The sequence below is a fragment of the Hemiscyllium ocellatum genome, chromosome 7 (assembly GCF_020745735.1).
Source record: "Hemiscyllium ocellatum isolate sHemOce1 chromosome 7, sHemOce1.pat.X.cur, whole genome shotgun sequence".
NCBI classification, from domain to species: domain Eukaryota; kingdom Metazoa; phylum Chordata; class Chondrichthyes; order Orectolobiformes; family Hemiscylliidae; genus Hemiscyllium; species Hemiscyllium ocellatum.
The window spans coordinates 88,602,491-88,627,696 of record NC_083407.1 but is presented as its reverse complement, the minus strand read 5'-3'; the positions used below and the strand labels follow the sequence as shown (position 1 = coordinate 88,627,696).

General features: G+C 38.7%; 1 protein-coding gene across 2 annotated transcripts in view; it reads left to right on the top strand.

The window, feature by feature from the left end:
- The first annotated feature begins 5,895 nt into the window (after positions 1–5,895).
- The window catches only part of LOC132817538 (diacylglycerol kinase beta), a 519,975-nt gene continuing 500,664 nt past the window's right edge, over positions 5,896–25,206 (top strand). For both annotated transcript variants that reach the window (XM_060828035.1, XM_060828034.1), the window contains exon 1: positions 5,896–6,115. The gene's annotated coding sequence lies outside the window, so the exon portion shown is untranslated. The remainder of the gene's footprint in view (positions 6,116–25,206) is intronic.

Here is a 25,206-nt window from a genome sequence, read left to right as displayed (position 1 = left end):
CCACCATATCCTTAATTTCCATGATTTCCTATTCTCACCCTCTAATAGACTAGCGCTCACTTCAGTTACTCTTTCCTTTATAAAATCTATTTATTATATTTTTAGCTAGCTTTCCTCCATACTCTCATTTATTCACCTTTATTATGTTTATATCATATTTTGCTGATTTCTGAAATTTGTTCAGATTTCTGACCTACCAGCTAATGCAACCTTCTTTTGAGCATTTTATAATCAAAGAATTTTTTCTTGGCTTAGAATTGTGGGACATCACTTAAATGTCTGTCACTGTTTCTCCACGGTCCTATATTTTAATCTATTTTGCAACTTCATTTTGCGAACTCTGTCTTAATATCCTTGTAATTGCTTGCAATCATGTTTATGACACCAGTCTTAAGCCCACACTTCTCAACTGCAAACTTAATGTGAAATTCTATCATGTTACAATCACTAATGCCTTTAGGCTCCTTTATTATAAGGTTAATAATTAATTTGATTTCACTGAATGTTGCCAGGTCTAAAACAGTCTATATTCTGGTTGGCACTAGAATGCATTCTCTAAGAAATTTTCCCAAAAACACTCTTGGCACTCATCTTCCAGGCTGCATTTACCAATCTGATTTGTCTAATCTACATGAAGGTTAAAACCACCTATGATTATTGGAATACTTTTCTTACAATGTCCTCTTTTCTCTTCCTGCATTTTCAATTTTGTAGTAAGGCTTTCAGGAGGCTTTTAAGGTACTCTCCCAAGTGACTCTGCCATGCTCACAAAGCATTAAGATAAATCTTTTTTTTCTAAATTAATTAAGCTACACGTTCTTGCTTTTCTTTAAGTGGGCAGTTGTTGGACTTATGATAGGTACCAGCAACCACATAATGTGCCCTCAAAGTTTCAATGGAGAAAAGGCCTCATGAACCCATGGACCATGCATCTCCCTGTTTGGGTTTGGTTGAAAGAAAATGCCAAAATCTTAAGTCTGAGATGGTGGTTATAGCTCCACGGTTTATCTCGTGCAGCACACCATGGTGATGACCAGATGTATCAAAGTCATCACGTTAACAAAGTGACTCATCCAGAATCCACAGCCACATTACTAAAGCTTATGGTTTTTGAATAGTTTTCATTCTGAACAGCTCATTAACCTGGAACTGCTTGATTTCAAAGTTTATCTAAAAGCCGAGGCGAAAGTGAGGACTGCAGATGCTGGAGATCAGAGTCAAAATTAGAGTGGTGCTGGAAAAGCACAGCAGGTCAGGCAGATCTGGGGAGCAGGAGAATTGACGTTTCGGGCAGGAACTCTCCACCAGGATTCCTGATGAAGGGCTCCTGCCCGAAACATCGATTTTCCTGCTCCTCGGATGCTGCCCTACCTGCTGCAATTTTCAAGCACCTCTCTAATCTTGACTCTAATCTAAAAGCCTGTCTGGTGTCTGTACCTTCCTTAAAATGCTGCTTTTGGGAAGAATTTTGTATTTTTCTTGAAAAGTGAACAAATTTCTCATCTTCAAGAATTGTGTTACTGCACTTCCAATTACATCCAAGCTCCTTCAAAGTAGGAAATCTGCCTGATCATCAACTCCATGAACTTACTGAACATTGACTTGCTGGACACTAATCTATGTGAATTAATGCCAATACCATTGGTTTTTAGGTGATTCATCATTGTATCATTTTTGCTTTCTTTCTTCTTTGCATGCTTGTCTGTGTGTCAGTGTGTGCTGTGATAAACATCTCTCATGTGGTTTGAATGCATAATAAACCCTATACAATTTTAACCCTAAAGAATTTGTTGCAGGTCACATTAAAATTGAACTTCACAAATAGGACTTCAGGAAACATGCCACTGCCTATTTCAAAAAGGAAAAGAAAATTTTAAAATCACCTCTGTTATTGGTAGAAGAGGAGAACAGTACAAATAATTCAATTCACTCCCTCTCTTTTGGTGATAATTTCTTACCCTTTTTCTTTCTTATCCCTACCAAGATTGATTCGACACTTTGACTTTCTGTACTAAGGTTCTCTCTCATACTCATGTAACAGAGCTACCCCAGACATTTCCTGTCAACACAGCAGAATTCAAACCATTATATCAATGCTACATGAACTGAATATCAACATTTGAATATGGAGGAACTGAGTAATTAAAACCTCCTATTCCACCTCATAAAAAGTTCTATAACATTTACACTGAATTAATTACATTGTGAAGTGCAGTTAATGTTTAGTCTGCATTTTCACACCTATTTGCGCAAGTGAGATGAATGATCTATGTTTGTTGGATTCAACTGCAAGAAGGATCATTGACTTGGGACATCAGGAAAATACAGTGGAAACAACTTTTATGCATTCTGGTCAGTAGGTTTATTTTGGCTTCACTGAAATAGCTAATAGCTAATCACCCCTCATGAGCTGGGCTTTGGGTTCAACCTTGTTCTGCTGACAGACTATTCACATTGTCTGCACATTTCCATTCCATATTGTATTGGGACTCTATCTCACTGAGAAGTGACTATTGTCTTGGCTCTCAGGAATTCCAGCTAACTCTTCATTTAGTATATGGAATCTGGATTTTTGTAATATGACTTTAATACAGGTTATTCTGTCCTCACCAGCTCGATAGCATGTGACTGTTGATGTCAGTATCAGGCCATTTTATACCTTTCCATAATGCTAACACATGCATTTTCATTATACTTCAGGTAGCTCAGTCCCACTGTCTGAACCTCTGATAAGTAGCACCTCAGATAATGTAGCACTCCCTTAGTTCTGTTAGCTCTCAGTTTGAAATTAGTCAGGTGTTGGAGGCACCAAATGAGTTAAAGCTAACTCTAGAATGAATGTTTTTGTACTGTTAAAATTAAATTATATGTTTGTGGCATTTGCAAAGCCAATGAGTTTTGGAGCAATCATTTCAAATTACTTCTATAAGCAACAAGACATTGTCTTTTTAGAATTATCTGTGAATTAGTTTGGAAGCTGAGAGAGCAAGATAGAGAAACATGTCCAAGGAACTTACTGCAGTTTTATGCATGATTAGGGATTCAAAGAAACACTATGGAATAAGAATTTGTGAGGGAGACTGTTGGTAATCTTCTGGGAGGTAAATACAATAGTCACAGTTAAGACTTGTGCAACCGGATGATGGAATCACATGTAAAACAACAGTAAGAAAACTTCTTAAAAGCAAAATGGCTATTTTGTTGACTGGTGGAGAGGGTACAATCTAAATAGCTATACAGAGTATTAAGAAAGTGGTTTTCAGCCATTTTACACATTATCTCATTCAGAATACTCCCTGCGGAGACAGAAAAGCCTTCAAACCAACCGCAGGTATTGTAAATATTTTCTTAACTCTTAAAGTTTAACTATTAAGATAAGTTTGCAACAGAATCATTCAAAGACTTTGTAGAGAATCAACAGATAAACAATTGCAGAGTTTGACAGGATTCAACTTCTTCTGACCATGTGTGTTTATAGGGTCATTGAGATCTACAGCACAGTAAAGGGCCCTTTGGTCTATTGCGCCTATGCTAGTCAAAGACAACCACCTAACTATTCTGATCCCAATCGTCTGCATGTGACCCACAGCCGTACGCCTTGACATTGCAAGTGCACATCCACATACATTTTAAGTGATTAAGGCTTCTGCATCCACCATCCTTACAGGCAGTGGGTCGCATATCCCTTAGACTTTCTGAGTAAAACGTTTTTTTCCTCACATCCCTGCTAAAATCTTTTGCACCTTAAATCTATGCCTCCTGGTCACTGATGCCTCCACCTGGTGGGAAACCTCTTCCTATCTACCCGAGCAATGAAATTTTATGCATCTCAACCATGGCCCTTCTGCTCTAAAGAAAGCAATCCCAATCTGTCCAATCTCTCTTCATAACTGAAATGCTACAGCCCAGTATCTGAAATTTTGCAACATTTAGTCTGAACTATTTTCGCAACCGCGATTATCAGTTACTCAACAGTAAGTATCTCGATCGGTTGTTATCCTCATCCGTCAGGGAGCAGCGCTGAGGCTTCCTCAGCCGAGAGGTGAAAATGCAACCAATCCGCAAATTCGTGACCTTCCCGGCAACCTGTTTTTGATTGCAGTCCAAATGTGTTGTGTCACTTTAATCTGAATTTGAGAGTGTTAGAATGCAGCTTTGCTTCCCTCCCCCCCATGAAATCGGAAATCAGATGGAAATGTGATTGATTATGTGTGGGCGCCTTTCTTTTTTTTAATTTGCAGAGAAAGCAGTTTATGAAACTCATGCTTACGACATTTCTAAACTTTCCTGGCCCCATGCAGCTACATGACTGCACACTGGAAAATATAAAGGATTGTCCTCATGGCAGCTGGCGTCATATCCCAAAATATGTCGTGTTTACATTCGGACGAAGTCATAGCAACCAAGACAATCCTGCTGTTTACTTCGCTTTTTCTGTGAAGGGAAACGATTTAGTCGGTTTTATCACAACATTGGGCAATTTCATTTCATCAGTAGCGAAACCACGGAGTCGCCAGCGATCGTTGCTTTGCAAGATGAGGAAAGGTTAGGATTTCGAACACGTGTTTCTGGCGTTTAATTCATTAGGTCGAAATTAGCGAAATTGTCATTCCCCGCCCCCATGAAAGCGCAGAATATGTGGATTCGCTTTCTCTCTCTCTCAATTTAAAGTTATCGCCTAAGTGTTCAGTGGGTCCCCCTTCCAGACGTGCTCGTGTTTATTTCGGCTCTAACCGAGGAAACTCATTTTATATACCCAGCTTGCGATAAATTCACCAATTCACTGCCCGCAATGAGTGATTTTTCAACAAACATAAACATTCTGAAGGAACACATTACTGCAGATGCTGGAATCTGAACTATCAACATCTTTACAACAAAAGCACTCACTGCCTCCTACCGAAAACTATCGTGTAAATGTTGTCCCCCCCCCCCTCCCCTCCCCTCCACACTCTACCAGTTCTGAGTTGAGCAGTCACCTAAACTCGAAACATTAGCATGCCCCCTCTCTCTCCCTATCCATGGATGCTGCCTGACCCGCTGTGATCTCCAGCACTTGTCATTTTCAATAAAAAAAATTCTGAAAGTGATCAGCCGCAGTTCGTGGGACAACTTCCCGGTGAAAGAAAAACCAGAGCGGGCGGTGAGATTTCCTTTCCGAAACACCACCAACGGTGCTATAAAATCCATCGGATCATCGCACTGAACGGAGCCTACTACCTCAGCCTCCTGATGAAGGGCTCTTGCCCGAAACGTCGATTTTCCTGCTCCTCGGATGCTGCCTGACCTGCTCTGCTTTTCCAGCAACACACTAATCTAGACTCTGATTTCCAGCATCTGCAGTCCTCACTTTCACCTCAGCCTCCTAGCCTACCCAGAGACACGTAACTTTCCGAAATACTCACAGCAAATCCTGCCGTCAGCTTCCTAGTGACTGCTTGTTGCTCAGGGTCATGTGTGCGATTTTACCCTGTGCTGTATTACCACAGTTTTCCTTACAGTACAATGAATGATTACACAGTCTGAGAGGTGAATTGGGACGTCCCGAGATTCGGAAAGGCCCCCCTCTCAGCGCAGCTCTTTAATTTTGCACGGCGTTTGGGGAGTGTTGAAGGAAGTCCTTGTTTTAAAATAAATAAACAAACAAACCCTTTAAGATTACAGGACGGTCATTGCCAGTGCGCACTTCCATTGCAGAACAAAGCCTGCACGTTTCAGTGTAGCGGCTTCACTGCTCATGATTGCAGACACACAGCGTGTCCCTGGATCCGGCTTAGAGCGAGCTTCAGGCTCGTGCGCGTGACACGCCCTCCCCGTGCTGAGGGGGTAGCGCGAGCACCGGTTTGGACAGGGCGCGCACCCGACACAGTCATCAGAAACTCCTGTAGTGCTAAGGCAAGCGCTGGGGGAATCTTAGGGCACATTTTTAAAGAGAACAAAAGTGAGAAGAGGATTGAGATTTTCGTTTGCACTGAACCAGTCAACGACCAGACTGTCGGCTCTTCAAACAGAAAAAAACTCACACACAAAGTAAAATAACTCGCAGTTTATTGCTGAGGGAAGAGCTGCCACTGGTGCCGGGGGTGGAAGGAGAAGGGGATTAAGAGGTTTTGAGGTGAGTGAATAAGAAGAGGGGGGGCGATGGAACAGCACAGCTGGTGGAAATGTTTGTGTTTTTGTTTTTGTTTCAAACGCAGACTTTGTTGTTGTTGTTTGCTCGGCACTGGGAAGGTGCAGCGCTGTTCTGTTTGGGTTTCTGAGAGAGTGAGGGGGCGGGCGAGGCGAGGGGAAAAGGCTGGCGGCGCTTTGCAAAGCGATGGCCGGTCCCTCGCCCCTGTCAGTCGGGGCTGGACTGAAGGAACTGGCCGGACGGAGGGAGGGAGGGATGGATGGATGGTGCTAGCGCTGGTTTCCCTGCCTCAGCTTTGGGATGTAAATTCACTTCTCCCCTGTCAAAGTCTGCAGTGGGTTTTCCTCCCTCTTTTTCTCCCCTTCCCCCTTTAACTAGTCTCCACTCCTGTCCCACAACCACCCCCTCATACATGAGTGACTAATTCTCGGTGTGTCGATTTCGCTGTTCAAGTCAACGCGTTGCGGGATGCGGACACCTCGAGCGTACGTGCTCCTTGTGCAAGTAGACAGTTATGTATGTGACAACTTGTGCGAGCTCGCCTGAACGCGACCGAAAAGTTGCACATTGTGTAACTGTTACCTTAGCTTTAAAGGAAGCTGATGGGACGAGCGTTTCAAAACCAGCACGCTTTCCTCCAGTGTTGAAGTCCTGAAAGCCAGTCGGTGAAATAGACAACTTGGTGCGAAGATTGTCTATGCAAGGTTTATAAACTATTGGATTTTTCCATCGCAACAAATATACATGTAGGTCTCGACTCTCTAAACTTGACCTTGACGTTGACGCTTCCCCCCCCCCCCCCCCCCATTCCTTCCTTCGTTTTCAGATTTGATGATCTGTAGCTGGAATGTATGAATTATCAAATATTAGTGAGTTGCTCTAGTTCTAAACGATTAAAGTTTGCGTTTAATGTAGCAGACAGTTATAGAGTCAGACAGCACGGAAACAGACCCTACATTCTTTCCAATTCAATTGTACTGAATCAATTCAGTTTAGGCCAGTCGGAACCAAAGGTGTCTTAGCAACCTCGTCCAGGTGATGATTAACGTCTGAATTTATTATATTTATCCTAGTTTGTATGTTTGTTTGTACAATATATACATTTGATTGTAATGTTAAAAACCTGAACTTCGGATTTAATACAGAAATCCAAATTAATTTCTCTAGCCTGTTCTATTGAGTCCCACCAATTTAAACAAATGAGAATGATCAAATTACTGCCTAAAATAGATGGATTCTGATGTTGTATTGGTTTTCAGATTAATGGTGACCTTTTTAATATTCAATAAGTAATTATCAAGGTGATGAGCGTGATGTCAGATTTGCTGTTTTAAAGATTGAGATTGAAAGGGTAGTCTGCATCAGTTTGCTTTTTAGAATTGCCAGCACATTGGAGTTTTTCTTTTTGTGGTGTTGATAATCTTTTCTTAAATTACGATTCATAATAGAAATCTCATGCTGGTCAGATGAAACTGAGTTTACCAGTCAGCTATGCACGGTTTTGCATTCTTCAGATCTCATTTACCATTCAAAATCCTGCCATCGATAAAGTTCATCACAGATGAACTGGAGCAATTGCGTTTCAGTGTTCCTTTCATTTTATCAGCAGTCCTTGAGATGATCTGTCTGCTTTGCATTACAAAATGGTGTTTTGCAATTGATTTTACTTCTGAACTTGGTTGTTTTCCTCTTACTACTCAAATTAGGACGTTAAGAAATAGATGTTCTTTACTGTTGTATTAAACAACGTGCAGTAAAGGCTTCTCTGATTTATGAAAAGAGTGACCTTTTTTTGTTAATAGCTTTTTAGCCACAGGCATTTAACTTGTCGGTTGAGTGGTTCTCAGTAGCTAGTGGGCTCATGGACTAGAGATTTGTTTTGATCTCGTGGTTTTCATTAATATTTTGTGACATGTCTTTTTTTTGCCTGTATGGAAATGAAGGGATTTTAAGACTGCAATATGAGTAGTGTGAATAACCAGTGTTGGTAGAATGTCATTTTGAGGAACATGCACAGATAAGTGAAAGGCCTCAATATTAATTGCCTCCATTCAAAATTCATACTTGTTATTAACAGGCCCGTCCCTGGACTAAAATTAAACATGCGGGGAAAAATGTGAAACGGGAAAAATGTGAAACAAGAAAAAGATCATTTAAGGTTTCACATTGAAAGCTCCCAAGAAATGAAATATTAACAAATTCAGATTCTGAGATTTGCTGTGTTCCAATATTTTCTGTTTTACTTTCCTTTCGTAGATTGGAAAATGCAACAAGGAAGAAATGTTCCAATAATTTGTGAAATAAAATTGAGGAAGAGGCATTTTGATTTATTGCAGGAAAAATATAGTCAGTTGCTGTCAAACTATAAATATTTTTTTTAAAGAAAACCATTCTTGGATTAAAATTAGTTTTTGTTCTCTAAAATGTCATTAGATAGCCATGTCTATTTTATTAAACAACACGTGTAAAAAAAGTTTTAAACTAATGTGTTTATCCCTGATGTTTTGCTGAATAAGCAATAATATTATTCTATCCTGCCAGTACTCAGTTATTTGAACTTAGTCAGGATGGCAATTACAACATAACCCATGGGTTTTAAAGCCACTGTTGTAAAAATGAAGAAAAGATGGGTGGGTTCAGTTGCTCTGACAGGGTCACTTTGGGCATGAGGTATAAACAAGGCAAGTTTGACTATGATGTACACAGGTTGGGTGGCCTCAGAGGTGACCGTTCAGGCAGGTGCTCCTCACATGTTTGGAACCATATTGTATAAGTCAGGAAGGCTAAAACCGTCCTAAAAAAATCTGCGTCTTCTTATCAGGTTGTTCAGAGACAAAGCATTATAAGTCCCATTCCATCTGACCTTATGCATGAGGAAGAAATCCAACCAAAGTATAGGCTACTTCTTCAAAAGAAAGTACACTCCCTATGTCAGTATGACCCAAACTTCAAAATCCTGACAAACATTTCTTGCATAATTGCAGGCCTTTCAAGACCTGTGCAACAGGATGATGTAAAACTTAAATATTGTACTGTATTAACTATTCAAAACTAATATCATTGCTAACCTTTCAGTGATTTGGATAACGTCAAAAGTTCCAGCTGAGAGCACCTACTGAAACATGTATGCTTTTGTGCCATTTTTCTTTTTTCAAATGTCTAAACATTTTGATAAACTAAACACAAGACAATGAAGAGGAGAAAATAGAACATGTACTTGTCAAGTGGATTCAGTTTTGCATCATGAGATAATTATCCTGAATTACATTGGCTACTGTATCTGTACCTGCACATTTTGATTTTCACTCTTTTGAAAAGCTCAGATCCCACACAGAGATTTTGAATATTTGTCAGAGCAAGGCAAGATGCCCAAACAGAAGTTAATATATTCATATTTGGTTCTCATTTTATATAATATTGCTTCAGAACATTTTATTGCAATAACTTGATATTATATTGTTCTTTTAATGTTGTAAATGTGTACGTAACTGTACAAGGCGCCATGAGGTATCCAGAAAATATGTTAGGTGTACACAGTAAATAGAAGCTAATATTGTATGCAATATATTGTTGTGATCAGATCAAATGCAAAAAAAGTTGTAATTTCTTGCTGTTTTCTTCTTTCTGTTCTTGTTTCAATTGACTTTAGAACACCACTGGGTATGTGAATAGCCCAGATGACATTTCTGCCTGTGAGAAATTGCTTAATCCCCAAATTACAGCATTATCATGATGATAATGCTGATATTGATAAATCATGTTGAGGATTTAGCGAGCATAAATGCAGGCCCTGATACTCAGTGATGCAGCAGAATGGTGCTGCAATGTTCAATGTAAAAACAAGGACTGCAGATGCTGGAAATCAGATTCTAGATTAGAGTGGTGCTGGAAAAGCACAGCAGTTCAGGCAGCATCCAAGGAGCAGGAAAATCGATTTCAACCCCAGGTCATCAATGTGGACTTCACCGGTTTCCTCATTTCCCCTTCCCTCACCTCACCCCAGTTCCAAACTTCCAGCTCAGTACTGTCCCCATGACTTGTCCTACCTGCCTATCTTCCTTTCCACCTATCCACTTTACCCTCCTCTCTGACCTATCACCTTCATCCCCACCCCCATTCACCCAGTGTACTCTTTGCTACTCTCCCCCACCCTCCTCTCTGCCCTATCACCTCTATCCCCACCCCCATTCACCTATCATACTCTATGCTACTTTCTCCCCACCCCCCACCCTCCTCTCATTTATCTCTCCACCCTGCAGGCTCCCTGCCTCTATTCCTGATGAAGGGCTTTTGCCCGAAACGTCAATTTTCCTGCTCCTTGGGTGCTATCTGAACTGCTGTGCTTTTCCAGCACCACTCTAGTCTGCAATGTTCTATAATGACTTTATCCTATCATTAAAATTCTACTGTGATTAACATTTTACAAATGTAAGACATTCTGAAAATGTAGCCCTGCCCTTATTAAACCAAAACAAGTAGTTTATAATTTAGGTAGGGAACATGAAAAAAACATAATTTCAGGTACATTTGTTTTACTGTTTTGTTGTGTGATCTAACATATGGTTACCAGCCAGCTGAAGAGTAGGAGTTATGCTTTAGTCTTCAGTTCTTTTAACTCCTTGCGATCTACTTAATTCTTCATTTATTAATCCATCTTTTGGCCCAACATTTCCAGTCTTGGGGGTGAACTGCACTGTCAGCCACCTTCTTTGTTCAGGTTTCTAAATCAAAAAGTATTGCAGTGAGTACTTAGTTGTGTTTGGGTTAGGAAAGTTCAAAGTATTACATCTTTCTTTTCTGTATCAGCTTCAAGCATCGAGCTCTTGCTATTACATGCTCTCTATATAGTTGTAGACTTTATCCTGCAGCCATACATTACGGAAGTTGTAAAACTGGTCTCACCATGAGATGCCTATGACTTAGTGCAGGACTAATCATTGTTATGCATGTCACCTAACTGTTCTCACTTTGGCGTGCCTTGGACAAAACAAATAAAAGGATGACTGATAGATTTTTGCAAAACCAAAGAAGAATGGTGACCCAAAATTAACAGGAAAATTCACACAATGTCCCAAGTAAGTGCTTCCCACCAATGAGGTAAAACTCAGACACCAGATTAATTTACCATTTAGCTGCTTGCTTCATGTAACCAGGAAACTGTTTTATAGATAGAATGCAAAAAAAGTTAATTTCATCAATGATTTTTATCATTTATTTTCTACTGTGTGATATGCTAATTTTAAACTAGAGCTCTGAATTCTATATTAGATTAATGTGCTGTATATGACCATATTAAACTTGAACTAGGTTTTTGAGCAGTTTTAAGAAAGCGTATTTTTCATTGTGAATTAAACACAGGCTATAAAAATTTATGTCAAACAATTTAAGCATTAAACATACTGAAATTTATTCTCAATGCTTAAATATCAACTTCTAAATGGCGGCTTAGCATTATCATTTAATGTGTCTGGGACATAGGTTCAACTTGACCTTCGAGAGAGGACTTCTATTGTCTCCTCCTAATAATGCCAGTTTAGGATATCAGCTGTCACCTTCTGACAGTCAATATGCCTCTGGTTTGTAAGGCACATTCTGATGGGTTTGATCCTTTTCATCAATAACAATTGCCTATCTATTTCGCTTTTGGAAATATTATGAAGTTGTGATAGGACAAACTCTAGATTAACGCATTGCAAAGAAGTTTATATTGGAGAATGATATGAAATGATGTATTAAATGTCCTCTCATTTGTAAATACATTTTTGATTTTCATGTTTTATTTGTATTGTTTCCTTGTTCTGTACTTTTCAGTAAAGGTGCCCATTCGTTATTCCTAATGCATTTTTATATTTAATGACTTATTTCAACTCCATAATTTAAGTTGTTCATTATTTTTTTGGTAACCTTTTAAACCTTACTATTTTGGTAGTGACGCCCAATTGGGGATCCCCCCCAGGGTCACCCAGCTCCTGATCTCATTCCAGGTCTTGGGTTCATGTATCTGCTGCCCTTATCCTTCCAGATAGAATTGGTCATGTATTTGAAACATACTATCTAAGGACCTTGTGGATAGTATGCACTACTTCTCCTAAGCATCACTGGTGGAGGGCAGTTGGAAAAGTGCAGCAGGTCAGGCAGCATCCAAGGAGTAGGAGAATCAACATTTCAGGCATGAGCCCTTCTTCAGGAAATGACATTTTCACTCGGAAGGGCTTATGCCCGAAATGTCGATTCTCCTGCTTCTTGGATGCTGCCTGACCTGCTGCGCTTTTCCAGCAACACATTTCAGCTCTGATCTCCAGCATCTGCAGTCCTCACTTTCTCCTAGAAGATTTTAACCTACTGCAAATCCTCTTACAAGAATGCCTACCTTGAAGAAGCTCTCTTCCTCCCTCTACAAGGATTTCAGTGAGTCCCCCTCTCACTGCACACCCCAGGTCATTTACCTTATCACCCTCGCCTTAACCTCCGTCCACCTATCACATTTCCAACACCCCTCCCCAAGTCCCTCCTCCCTACCTTCTATCTTAGCCTGCTTGGCACACTTTCCTCATTCCTGAATAAGGGCTCATGCCCAAAATGTCAATTCTCCTGCTCCTTGGATGCTGCCTGACCTGCTGCACTTTTCCAGCAACATATTTTCAGCTCTGATCTGCAGCATCTGCAGTCCTCACTTTCTTCTTACTATTTTGGTATTCTAGGAAGTTTCTGTATTTCAGTTGAATCCTATATTCTAGCTTGTCTTTATTTTGTCTGTTTTTGCAGTTTGTATGTATTAATTCTACCTTAACAGATCTGGAAGTGCCACTGAGACTGTAAAAGTGGCAAAGGTAATTAGCAAATATTTGAAGTGAGATGAAGGGCTCAGTTGGTGCCGTGTACAATGCCTACCTCTGGATCAGAAGATATTGGTTCAAGTTCCATCTGCCCAAACATGGGATTTTAAATTAATTGCATTAGGAAACAAGGAGCCTCGTGAGGATGAGTAAGGATAGTACTGTTGGATGAGTAGCACATTGCAGGAAACAAATTAGGTTGGAGTTTTTGTTGAATATTGAGTCTTGAGGTAATTGAAAAGGTATAAACTTTTGACTACAGAGAATCTTTTGAAGTGCTGACTTCTTTTGCCCCAAGAAAATTAGTTTTATTTTTGTTTGAGTTACTTTATCATTGAGATCCTCTCTCTTTTTAGTCCAACTATGTCTCCAGTCAGAGACAAAACAATTGCATTTCGAGCAATTAAAGTATTGATCACAGTCTTAAGGCTTTTGCAACAATTGTGCAACCTAGATCAGAGAATTTGGGAAGTTAGATTTGTGATCAAAACCTTGATTTGGGCGTTTCAAGATTAAATCTTGTGGCATATATCAATTTATTTATTGAAGGGTTGAGTGACATTTATTACTTTAATATAGGATTTTCTCAGGCATTGAATGCAACTGAAAAATCGAATTGGCACTGTTGAAACAATTCTGAGTGCGAGCAGAAAATGTCACGAGCACTTCATTGTTCTAGTTGGAGTGTTTTTTTTATTATTCATATGAGATATGGGCCTTGCTGGCTGGGCAGCATTGTTGCATATCCATAGTTGTTCTTATGAAGGTGGTGTTAAGCTGCCTTTTTGAATTGCTGCAGTCCCTGTGCTATAGGTTGAAGCATAGTGCTATTAGGGAGGAAATTTCTGGATTTTGACCCAGCGACAGTGAAGGAACTGCAATATATTTCCAAGTCAGGGTGTTAAGTGGCTTGGAGAAGAACTTGCAGGTTTTGCTTTCATGTATCTGCTGCCCTTATCCTTCCAGATAGAAGTGGTCATGTATTTGAAACATACTATCTAAGGACCTTGTGGATAGTATGCACTACTTCTCCTAAACATCACTGGTGGAGGGCATGGATGTTTGTGAATGTGGTGCCAATCCAGTTGGCTGCTTTGTCCTGGATGATGTCAAGCTTCTTGAGTGTTATTGGAGCTGGACCCATCCAGGCATGTGGGGAGAACTCCATCACACTTCTATGTGATCTCACAGGCTTTGGGGAGTCAGGAGGTGAGTTACTCGGCTACCTCCCTAGTCTCTGATCTGTTGTAGCCACAGTATTTATTGAGTACTTGGTAACCCCCACAATGTTGATAGGGGTTTGTGATGTCAAATGGTAGGGTAGATGATGTCTTCCTGGAGATGGTCATTGTTACAATAAATTTTAAAATTAAAGGCAATGCTTCCACAATGTCTTTGTTTTAAATTTTTTGTAGAAGAAAATTATTTAGGAAGCAAAAGGTTAAGTTTAAGATACTGTGTTACAGGTAAAATAGAGCAACTTGAATATGGGCATAAGGAACATTGGTGTATTGTGTCGGCATAAATCTTTCTGTTCTTTGGGTGTCTCCAAATCACTGATCTAAATGTTAGCCTCCAAGGTGTGGCCTTACATGTCATTTCAAATTTTATTTTTAGTTTTTAAACATTACCTAATATATATTTGTGTTACAGTTGAGAGTTGAAACCAGATTAAACTTTAAACATTGCATACAAACAATCTGGGAATACATTTTGCACTGAGTTCATAATTTATTACAGGAGTTCATATTTTTGGGCTACATAGAGATATGAAAGTATGGATGTGATTATTGAATATACTTGTGTCAATTAGATAACATGGAAGTCAAGCTACAGATCTGCACGAAATAATTAATAGGATTTTATTGATATTTGATAGTCTAGAACATGATTACTACTGAAACATATACACACTGTCTAAAGTTTTTGCCTTGCCATCATCCAGGCAAGAATACTAACTCAAAGGGGAAACCAAAATTTATATGGCATGAGAGCTTCCAGAGGGGAGACAGAAAAGTTAATAAAGTAACACTGGTCATACTGGACCTCCTCATTGAAGTATGCATTAAAGTTTTATTTGATAGTTTTACTTTTTTTCTGAGAGGAGACTGAGTTTTGGGCAGTGGACTCTAATTAGTAGAGTTTTTCCCTGCAAATTGCCTTGATGAGTGCCAGATGAAAAGCTTCCACAAAATCTGTCTCTACTTCAGCAATGTGAATTTTATTGTGTTTTTACAAATCTTACGTATAAAAAGAATATTATGGTGAAATACAAATTGATTGCAGGATTGTGATGTTGTAGTGTTCTGTAACATTTTTTTTCATTTGGAGGCCAGTATATTAAAGGTTTCCTTGTGAGCATTCAACTCTTCAGTTTTTATTTAGTTACAAAAAAAGCCCATTAGGAGAAAGAAAATCAAGACAAATTATATAATTTTGTTCTTTTAATTTTGAAGAGAGCTCGACCATTCTTTATATGCTTAGGTAAAGGACACAGTCAAGATAAAAGTTTAACTTCAGAATAATTAAGGTTAATATGATAAATTTGGAGTCACTTTTTTCTTTAGTGAGAGAGAACTTCCAAATTATAATTTGAGTATAGGGTGAACCTATCACATTGGAGAAACTGAAACCAGTCATGGAGTTTGACCTAAACCATTTACTCACTTCATTACTCTGTTGCCAACCCTTACGGATCATCCTGGAGTCTCATGGGATTGAAGATCAATTTCCAGGATGCTATTCAGTGCAATATTAGTCACCTGGAGAACAATCATAAGGAAATGTAAGTAGTTTGTCATTTCTTTAAATATTTGTCTTTCCCTGATCCAAAAAAAACATTGGAAAGGCTGTTTGGCTGACAGCAAGCATCATCCAATTGGTTAATGAGTCCTTTTTGCTTTCCAATTGATGTAGGAAGGCAGTGCATCACAGAGATGAATGCTTTGGCCAACTATTGGTTGGAGCCTGGGGCAAGTCATGTGATGAATCTTCCACAAATAAATTTAACCACAGTTAGAAGTGCTGGTTTTGAACTGTCAGATTGATCTGTTTCAGAGGGTTTTTAGTGCTCCATTGTTGAGTATATTCAAGACTGAGATTTTTATTCACTGCTTTCCTGTCTGCTTCCCATATTCCTCAATTCTCCAAAGTTAAGAGAGATCAGCTGTGATCATGTTGAATTTGCAAGCAGGCATGAGGGACCAGAAGGTTGTTGTCTGATCCTACTTCCTCTATACTTGGAAATAATAAAAACTAGTTTATAATTGAAACTCAAAATCATGAACGTGTTGCGAATCATAAATAAAGAACAAATGACCAGTTGGTGAAGTGTACACTGGCGTACATTTCAGATATTTTCAAAACAGAAGCACTTGTCAATGGACTTAGAAAATGCTTTGAGGTAAACAATGTAACTTGGATAGAGAAAACATTAAATATGTTGATATTTTCCTTATACAGATGTATATATTCAATTCCATGATTGAAGAGAAAACTAAATGTGAAATAGATCAAAGGATTTATGTGTATTTGTGTAGTAATCTGGAGAGAGAAAACAATTTGATATAGCTTCACATTAATTCAACATTTAGTTATGTTCAAATTGTCTCAATTTTGGCACATATTCCTAGCAATCTTACTCCATCAGTTGGATTTTAATTTATCATTGTGCTGTAGGTAATTATCCCATTTCTGTCATTAACTCCCATAATTAAGATATTTAAGATAGCTAGAAAACTGTGCGTTTACATTCTAAGGACTAGAATTTCATTTTTGAGGGGGGAAAAAGGTTTAATTGATGTCAAAATGCCAATGAAACTGGCACATCTATGAACATGAAATTAAATGACCTGAACACTGTTCTCTGCATCTTTGCATTATGGAATCAGATGATTTTGAAAGTAATCTAACAGTTCTGGCCTTAGATAATCTTCCTGGCAGGTGTTTGAAATTTGATTTATATCTGCATTTGTTATAAGTTGTTTTAGATGTAATACTTGTTATTGATCACAAACATGAACTGTGTATGCCTACACTATAAGAACTAAAGCAGATCTGTTTGCCATCTCGGGCATACTTAATTTACAAATGTAAAAGAAATCAATTTTTTTTTGTTTCTCTTTGCTTTTTGGCAATTGATCACTTTCTATGGCACGTACATTTAACATGCACCAAAAGGCGCTTAATTTAAGTGATATTTATTCAGCCACTTCAGATGATTATTAAAAGGGCAAGTTTTAAACATGCACTTTTAAATATACCATTCAACAATTTGAAGTTTATTGATAATTTAGAGTCATAGAGATGTACAGTATGGAAACAGACCCTTCGGTCCAACCCATCCATGCTGACCAGATATCCCAACCCAATGTAGATCCACCTGCGAGCAACTGGCCCATATCCCTCCAAACGCTTCCTATTCATATACCCATCCAAATGTTGTAATTGTACCAGCCTCCACTACTTCCTCTTCCAGCTCACTCCATACATGTACTGCCTTCTGCGTGAAAAAGTTGCCCCTGAGGTCCCTTTTATATCTTTCCTCTCTCACCCTCAACCTATGCCCTCTAGTTCTTTGCCTATTTACCCTATCCATGCCCCTCAAATTCAAGGAGCTATGAACCTGCATTCTCAGGTCTCTTTATTCAGCAACACTCTCTCTAGGACCTTACCATTTTGCAGGTTTTAAAAAGTAGGAATGCATTGCTAACACTTGAGGATTACCCTGGAGCCTCTACTCTGTCTCCACAGATGCTTCCAGACCTGCTGCATTTTTCCAGTGATTTCTGTTTTTGTTGTTTATATTCCCTGCCCACTTGCAATAAAAACCAACATTTCATTTGGCTTCGTAATTGCTCACACCTTCATGCTGATCTTGTGATTCTGTATAGACCCACCTAAGTCACTCTGTACTGCAACATTCTGCAGTATTTTTCTACTTAAATCTGTTTTTCTTGTCAAAAGTGGATAAATTCTTATCTTCTGACATTTATACTCCAAATGATTTGGCAATTCATTTATCTATATCCTTTTATAAGTTCTCTGTATCCTTCTCACAACTTGCTTGCATTGGCTGTGCACAATTTCATTTGAAAGATGCATGTTTTGACTAGGCAGCATTTCATTAGTACTTCATTACTGTCCTGGAGTTCCTGGACTAGGGCTTGAATCTCTTATCTCTGGCTGAACTGAGACTTGTGCCATCAATGCTGCTGGTTTATAATTAGTCCTGTACAATGCAAAATGTAAATGGTATGATCTGAGTTTTACAGTCAAATGCACTTCATTGGATGATTGTATCAATTGTGAGAAATGGGCTGTGTATACTTTTTTAAAGATATTTCTTTTACTGCAACTTTGTTTTCATATTATGCATCAAGCAGTCTGATTTTTGCATGAGAATTAATGCCAACTTAATGAATTACCCAAGAATTTCACTGGTTTTATGAGTACTTTCTAAACACAGATTCACTTTGGAGGAATTGTAATTCAAATGATGTGAAGTCTGAAAAATATGAACATCTCAAAATGCTATGAAAATGAAAGCTGGGCATTTAGTATGATAGCGACAGTGTAACTGGAGTGTTTAAAACATTCGAATGTGCAAGTCATTCAAATATTTATATTTTCTAGTTGTCACATTGTTGCGAAGAAATGTATGAGCGAGTACACTGCTGCTGTCATAGCAAAATGGTTTAAATGTCCTCTTTTATATTTTCAAATTGAGGGAAATGAGCTGCTTGAAAAAAGATTAAGCCATTTGGGAAATAGTTGGCAATAAAGCTGTTGAAGTTTAGTTATTAAACAAAAAGCTGCAGTTTGCAAAAGAAACAGCTGAAAGAACAAAGAATTGAGGTGCCAGGTAAGAAAGTGTGAGGGCATTACACTGTTAAGGTCCTGCATTCAGCATAGTAGGAATTAAGGAGGTGAATACAGAAAATTATAATTTCTTGCTGAACATGTTTCCTCTTTTTTTTAATTTGAACTTTTAAAGCCTGTGTCAGTGCAAATCCAAGTACAAGAAATATGTTTAAATTAGTATGGTGATCTGTGAATCCCTAAGATGAGAGTGATCAACCAAATTACAATTTTGTCAAATTTAGCGGTTAGTCTCACTTTCCATTAACTGTTAGATGCCAATTTAAATGATTTTTGTATGATATTTGAATTCAGTTTAATTGATTATTGTTGAAAATGCGTTGCTGGTTAAAGCACAGCAGGTCAGGCAGCATCCAAGGAGTAGGAAATTCGACGTTTCGGGCATAAGCCCTTATTGATTATTGCCAGGTAGTGCTGTTGCTCCCCATTTTTCCTGTTTCCTCCCACATGCTGCCACTGCTGGCTGACTTGGTTTGCTGCTGAATTGACTACTGTGATAATTATACTGGAACAGTTGGATTGCCTGGTCTCCTCTGATTCTTCACGGGATGTGGATTTTAATTTTTTTTCCCAATGAATCTCTCCTCTGACACAATTTGAGCTTTGTCATCAAGCAGATGCTAGCTTTTTTTTTAAAGAGTTCAGGTACGCGAAATGTCTGTATTTTTTCGTCTTTTCCACCTGGCTCTCAGTTGTCTGTGGCATCTTTAGTTGTCAATTGCAGATTTAAAGAAAGTACAAAGTGCTAAAACTGTCAGATTATTTGCATACTTTAACCTTCCAGTTACACCTTCCAGTTACTTTAAGAGGAAAATTATTTCAGTGTATGCTAATCGAATCTAATTTTAACAGCAGTCGGTAAAGAAAATGCTGCCGATACTGAAAATTTGAAATTAAAAAGAGATAGTGCTTGAAATGCTCAAGTTCGCCAGCATTTTTTGGGAGGGAGAAATAGTTAACCTTTTTGGTTGAATATGACTCTTCGGCGATGGTTTTTTAAAAAAAAATCAGTAACCCACTGTAATCAGCCTGGAGAAGAATCCAAGCTGCTTGTATCTATGTTTGGCAAATCGGAGAAGTTTCAAGTCTGATTTGTCAAACATTAACTGTCTCTGTCTACAGTTGCTGTAAGATCCACACTGACATTCTCCAGCACTTCCTCGTAAACTCAGACTAATAAATGTTTACAGCACAGAAGGAGGCCATTTAATCCAGTTATGTCAATGACAAACTCTACACTAAGCCCATTTTCCAATTTTTGCCCCACAGTCCTGGAGGCTGTGGAAATACAAGGGAATGTCTCAAAGCTGCTCAGATGTTATGAGAATTTCTACCTTGGTTTTCCTTTCAGGCAATGAGTTCCAGATTCTCATCACTGTTTGAGTCGGGGCGGGGAATAATGGGATAATTACCACATTTGTTTTCCCATTTGAATTTTCTCTAACTGAAGACAGTGGCAGCATATGGCTCTATGAATAGTGATGATCTTTCAATAGAGGGGAAAGATATAAAAGAAACCGAAGGGGCAACGTTTTCACGCAGAAGGTGTTACGTGTATGGAATGAGCTGCCAGAGGAAGTGGTGGAGGCTAGTACGATTGCAGCGTTTAAAAGGCATCTGGATGGGTATATGAATGGGAAGGGTTTGGAGGGTTATGGGCCGGGTGCTGGCAGGTTGGCCTAAATTGCATTGGGTTATCTGGTCAGCGTGGACGAGTTGGACTGAAGGGTCTATTTCCATGCTGTACATTTCTATGACTCTACGACTGTATAACTCTCCTCTTAGCCTTCTACCTTTTACCCTAAAAGGATGTCCCTTGGTTATTGACCCCCGACTAATGGAAAAACTCCTTCCTTTCCATCTAATTAATGTTCTTCATAATCTTATACACCCCTATCAGGTCTCCTCTCAACCTTCACTGTACCAAGGAAAACAACCCCAGTCTATCCAATCTCTCTTCATAACTAAAACTGTCCAGTCCAGGCAGCAATCTGGTAAATCACTGCACCCTCCCATCTTTTCTATAATGTGGTGACCTGAACTCCACTTGTGGCTTCACAGGATTTTATGCAGTTCAAGTATAACCCCCCTTCTCTTGCATGCTATGACTTAGCTATCAAAGGCAGTTAGCTCATCTAGTTCCTCAACCACCTTATCTACCTGCCCTGGCACTATCAAGAATCAGTGAACACCACGGTCCATCTGATCTTCAGTACTTTCTACAATACATCGTGTTTTCTCTTATCTTGCTATCCCTTCCCAATTGCATTATCTCTCACTTTTCCAGGTTGAATTCCATTTGCCATTGCCCTGTCCAGCTAACCAGTCTATTGATATCCTCTTGCAATTTTCTGCTATCTTCTCCATTAATTACCACCATACCAATTTTGATGTCATCTGTGAACATCTTGATCATACTCCCTACATTTAAATCGAAATAATTTAATACACATGAAAAACAGCAAGGGCTTCAGCACTCAGCCCTGTGGAATCCCACTGGAAATGGGCTTTCAGTCTCTGAAGAATCCCTATACTCATTCCCCTCTATTTCCTGGCTTTCGACTAATTTTGAATCCAATGTGCCACGTTGCCTTGGATCCCATGGGCTTTTGCTGTTTTGACCAGTTTGTCATAAAGGACATGCAGACCTCATCAAATACATCACCCTCATCAACAATCTGGGTACCTCGTGAATATTTGATCAATTTTCTGTTTTTATTTTGGATTTTCTATATTTATTTTTCTCCAGCATCCATAACATTTTTTGTTTGTACAGGTAGACAATCCTTTATCCGAAACCCTCAGGACCAGCTGTCTTTTGGATTTCAGAATTTTTCGGATAAAGGATTAAATGACATTTTCAGAGTAAAATAAAAAGAAATTACTGAACAGCAGACCCACCTGTAATTACAACGAGCACTGAGACAGAATTGACACCTGCCAGTGCTGGGCCACGCCATTATGTCACATCTGAGTGACATGGGTTGAGTGGGATGGAGGTGCATTAAGTGTTTGCACGCCAAACAACTTTGTTAATGAGAAAAAAACTTCAGGAAAAAAACTTTTGATTTCGGAGCTTTTCGGACTTGGGAATTTCAGACAAAGGATTGTCTACCTGTAACTATTTTTGATTATTCTTGATTTAGTATGAAGATTGGTGATTAACTTCAACTCTCGGGGGTATCCTGTTCATTGGCCTTAGAAATATACCAAAATAACTTTTAAAGGAATTTCTAACATTGAATTAAGGTTTTCTATATACTTCCATATATTGTACTTGGTAAAATGGTGTAAGAAGCTAGTGTGGTATTTAAACTTTTTTTTGTGTTTTAACATATGGCCAAATATTGTGCATTTATATAACACCTTTTAAAAGATTACACACCAATATATTTCACAGAAGCATTAGCTTCTTTTTCAGTAAAAAAAACGAACAGCAGGAAACTTTAGGTTGAGTGAAAAGGTCAAAAAGAATAACGTTATAAGCAACACCTTTTAAAGAAGCATAGCGAGGTTTAAGGAGTATCTTACTAAGGTGTTGGCCAGGACTGTTGAAGACAGTATTTGAAAGGGCAAAGTAAACCCTACTGGTGACCAGAATTGAAGAAGTTGATGGCTTTTGAGTGGTTTGTAGTATGGAGGAGGTAAAATAGGCAGGCTTGAGTAAGGCTAGGTAGGGATTTTAGAATTTTAAACATGTGGTATTGTGAACTGTGGGCCAGTGTGTACCAGTGAGTTGATTGGATGAATGAGTCTTTGTGCACCTCAGGATACAGGCAACCAGAAGTTGGATGAATTGAAATTAATGTAAGGTACAGCCTGAAAGTCTGACCAGGAGACCATTAGAATAATGGAGCCTGGCGATAACAAAAACACTGGGGCGTTCATTAGCAGATGGGCTGAGATGACACAAGTCATCGTATGGAGTTTGTAGCCTTGGTCATGAAGTTCTTTGTGATTCGAAATGCAGTTCTGTTAAATTTGATACTGAGATTTTTATTTGTTACTCCAGCCTAGGAAGCAGATCGCATTAGTGACTGTGGAATGCAGTTCCTGACAGGTTTGAAATACAATGGAGTTCAGTGCACAAAATTTATAATGTAGGAAATTTTCTGTACACCTGCTATTGGACAACCAGTATTACAAATCAGGATGCAAAGAGTTGAAAGAGGTAGTGGTGAAACAGAACTTGGTGCTAGCAGTGTGTTTATGGAATCTGCATTGTGTTTGCCAAATGACATGTCTCTCAGTCACACAAATAAGGAATAGGAGAAGGTAAATGTGAGAAGCTTGGGGCCTCCAGAGATAATTGTGGATGAGCAAAAAGAGGATACACTTCATGATTTGCAATTTCTAGGAAGTTTTCTATTTCCTTATGTTATTTTAAAAATAACCTGAATCAAATTGCCAGGTTTTTGTACCATGATGGTACACGCACAAGTATTCATTGAGTCCAATTCAATTTCACATGAGATCTTTAAGACGAGAGCAGAAGTGGGGAGAGAATTTTATCTCTATTCTGATTTGAATTTAACATCCCAATTCCAGAACTGGAAAGCATCACACAATACTTTGCAAAAAAAAACCTGTTGATTTCCTTGCTTTGTTCCTTAGATCTATCTCCATTTTAATCTTTCACCATTTTAAAAAGCCTATTAAACTTTGTCTTATTAGTAAGGGATAATGTAATTTTACTTGTCAGCCTGCCTATGGTCAGGTAAGGTGAAGGAATTCCAATGCAAGTTGTATTAATGTAAAAATTTAAATTGAGTACAATGGCTAAGATTGATGACTTGAGGAACAAACTGATATTAGGATGGAAGAGATTGTTATGGAGAAGTGCTTTTTTGTGTGCTACAAAGACATAATGATTCACAGTTAAATTAGTTGTATTCAATCATACAGTCCATAATTTCCATTAATACTTGAAAGACATAGCTGAATATGTTATGGTCAGATAGATATTCTGGATGGATCTCTGCACATTTTCTGATGTTAATCAGGGAATGTGATAAGGACATGCAAATCCTTATACCTAGTCATAGAAGAAATACCTCAGACAAAATGGTGATTGAAAGAAATGCTGTACAAAAAGGAAATTACATTTTTACATAACATTTTGTTTCTTTCTGATGCCTCACGAGTAGTTTAGTAGTTGCTGCTTTTTAGAAAAGCAACAATATCCCACAAGTCCCAAAATTAGTTGTGTTGATGCTGTAGACTCAATGTAGGCCATGACATTAAGGAAACACTACACTAACACCATGTCATTGCTACTCTTGTCTGAGATAAAACTTAGTCTCAGAAGATCATTGCTGACACTCCACTGCATACTGTACACCATTTAAAAAGCATCTGGATAGATATATGAATAGGAAGGTTACAGAGGTATATGGGCCAAGGGCTGGCAAATGGGACTAGATTAGACTGGGATATCTGTTGATATGGGCAAGTTGGACCGAAGGTTTGTTTCCATGCTGTACATCTCTATGACTGTATGAGAAAGGGAGTTATTACTGTGTTTTGGCCATTAATAATCCCTTACTCAGTAAAGCTAAAACAGATAAGTTGGTCATGAAAAGCAGTTTGATGGTGAGATTTTGTTAATAATTTACATGTTTCCTATGTTATGGCAGGGACAGCATTTTAAGTGTAAAGTGCTTTGGTGATGTCCTTAGCATCTGAAATGCATTGCATACAAATGCAAGTTTTATTTTTACAGTGAATACTGCTTTGATCTTTAGCATTTACCTAAAACTGGGCATTAGTTTTATATTTAGTCTTCCATAATGGTCAGTTTATCCAAACATTCTGCTCCCTTTGTCCGAATTTGGAATAATTCTCATTCACCCATCAATGCTATGCTTGCTGATCTTCAACTGCTTTTGGTCAGCAATGCCTTAACACCAAAGATAAGAAATAGAATTGCTGAATTCCTGCATGGTCTTAGAGTCATAGAGATGTACAGCATGGAAACAGATCCTTCGGTCCAACTCATCCATACCAAACCGATATCCCAACCTAATCTAGTCCTGATTTGGAGGTGCATGTGTTGGACTGAAGCGTTTGAAGTTAAAAGTCACAACACCAGGTTATAATCCAACAGGATTATTTGGAAGGACTAACTTTCGGAGCACTGCTCCTTCATCAGGTGGTTGTGGATCTTATTCTCCAGCCTTTTAAATGCTGTTATTGTACCAGCCTCCACTACTTCCACTGGCAGCCCATTCCATACACACCAACCTCTGTGCGAAAACCTTGTCCCTTAGGTCTCTTTTATATCTTTTCCCCCCTCACTCTAAATCTATGCCCTCTAGTTCTAGACAATCCACCCCAGGGAATAGACTTTGTCTATTTATT